This window comes from Numida meleagris, chromosome 19 (assembly GCF_002078875.1).
Source record: "Numida meleagris isolate 19003 breed g44 Domestic line chromosome 19, NumMel1.0, whole genome shotgun sequence".
Taxonomy (NCBI): Eukaryota; Metazoa; Chordata; class Aves; order Galliformes; family Numididae; genus Numida; species Numida meleagris.
In genome coordinates this window covers 11,525,398-11,527,639 of record NC_034427.1, presented here as the reverse complement: position 1 = coordinate 11,527,639, position 2,242 = coordinate 11,525,398, and the positions used below count along the sequence as shown (strand labels likewise).

At 46.5% G+C, this 2,242-nt stretch overlaps 1 long non-coding RNA gene across 7 annotated transcripts in view; it reads right to left on the bottom strand.

Annotated features, from left to right (window-relative positions):
• Nucleotides 1-1,933, bottom strand: part of LOC110408167 — a 32,502-nt gene extending 30,569 nt beyond the window's left edge. For all 7 annotated transcript variants that reach the window (XR_002444195.1, XR_002444190.1, XR_002444192.1 and 4 more), the window contains exons 1-2: nt 1,801-1,933; nt 461-541 (exon numbers count right to left, since the gene is read on the bottom strand). This is a non-coding gene — a long non-coding RNA (uncharacterized LOC110408167). The remainder of the gene's footprint in view (nt 1-460; nt 542-1,800) is intronic.

Here is a 2,242-nt window from a genome sequence, read left to right as displayed (position 1 = left end):
GGAAGAGGGTTTATAAGCTACACATCTTTCTCACTTGTTTAATCCTAACACATACAGAGAACGCATGCCCTGGGTAAGGACACTGACCATGTGCTGAAGTGTTTTATGATTCCCCCATTTTGGAGTAAAGGGCGGAAAATAAGTAACAGCTCCTTGTAAGAAGGAGAGTGATTAGGCCTTAATACAACCCATTACATGTTCAATTAGTACTGTTTGTGCTTTCCAGTAAGGAGAAAGATACATTTTGGTAATGACTAAAAGCTTTCAGTATTTGCCGAATTGATGTAAAAAACTGAAGTTAGAAGAAAATTCAGGTGGGGTAGCACTGCTGATCTGTGCCTCAGGAGCGATTGCTTCTCCTACCACAGGACGCCTGGGTGCACAACTAGCTCCCAGGCACACCTCAAGGACAACGCCAGGAAGGGACATGAAGGATTAGGAAACATTCCTCATCACTTACCATTAAAAAGGTTGTGTGAGGGAGCAATCAGTACATGAGAGATGAACAGAGGTCCGCTTTTAATTCATTTAGCCAAGGTTCCTGAAAGAAAAATACAGAAATAAAACTCAATGTAGAAATACTTGCTGTGCAGGAAGAAAATAGAGTCTGATTGCATAAGCGTGACCTGCTTTAGGTGATGCTGCCAGACAAGTTCCTCCCCTGCTCCATCACCCTTTGGTTCCTTGTTAAGCCCATTTCTTTAAAAGCCATCCTCAAAGGGCCAATGGCATCAAAAATGCCACATTCAGGAGAAGTTTTGCTACTGAACCCACAGCCCAGGCTCTGCTGCAGTTCAAGGGCATGTGCAGAAGTCTGGAGCAAGTCCTTCTTCCAGAGTTAACATCTCTCAAAGCTGTGAGCAGTTTTAGCACACGGACAGAGGCAGTCAGAGACCTACCAGATACTGGCATCTGTCTTGGTCATGGGGCTTCTGTAATAGAGTGCTGTGGCTCTGCCTGTCCTGCTCCTCCCCAGAGCTCGCCAGTGTGGGCAATGGTCTGCCCTGGTACTACTCAGGGTGTAAAGGAGCAGACCAGCCAGTCTCAAGGCATTGCTTTTCAGCAGGTTCCAGCAGCATCACCACCATTTCAAGTAAAAATATCAATATTCATTTTGATGAGTGTTTGTTCTTCCTTTCCTTATTGACTGGTTGGGCCACGCTGGCACCTTCAGTCTAAACTGTGCTGCTGTCACATGTTTCCTACTATCAGGTGTTGGGAAGGATGGGCAACAAGCTGAGAAGTCTGACAAAGCTCTAAAGAAATAGAAAAAAACAAGTTCTCTATTAAATCAGATTGAAAGGTATGATGTGTCATTTCTTCTGTTCAAATCTCCCTGTTTAAACTCTTCTGGTGTAATGGTGCCACCAGCAGATAACAGTTAGAACTGGTTTTGTCTCAAGAAGAGTTGAGAAAACAAATTTCTCAGTATGCGCTACTTAAGCTTCTAAAAATGTACCCTTTCATCTTTGAAAATAGTATTTTGGGTGGAACATGGAAGATAAAAGCCATCCCACTGCTCAAAATGCAACCTATTGGGAGATAACTCTTTGGATCAATAGTTTCCCACTCAACTCCCTTCCATGATTCTCTGTATACCTACACATCTCAGAAGGACACAGGTGCTGCAGCCCTCCGTGCCCATGCCTCTCACTGTCTGCCTGTTATATGAGACTCCAACATGATAGAAAAGAAAGTATAACAAGACAGCAGAGGAGCAAGGTCTTAGGCTTCAGCAGATGAGGATCTGCTTAGATGTGATGGCAGTGGGTGTAGAAATAAGATAAAGAAGCTGCTTACCTTCAGAATGCCCATAACACCCTCTCATACACAGGGGTCCCCAGATGAGATGCCCCTACCTCCACTGCCAACTCTTAAATGAGGTCTGGGAGGGGGTGGGTCCTGGCTCCAGCCCTTCCAGTCACTCAGGGGCATTGCATGCACCTGAGCTCCTCAGGGCTGGCCCTGCCTTCCCCCCAGGTGCTCAATCACTGCTTCAAGCCGTGACTCAGCATTTCCACTACCAACACAGGACACAGCTCTGAGAGCCACACAGGGCCCTCGTGGCAAACCCTCGGCCTGAGGTCCCCGTTCCCACTGTGTACCTGCACGCTTTCTGCCATGTGCAGCAGGAGCAGTGCAGCAGGCTGCTGGGCCGTGCAGGCACAGCGCAGAGAGAAGCAATGCTGAGGAGCTGCTCGCTGTCATTTCCTGCAATTAAAGACTATTTATTTTTAAAACT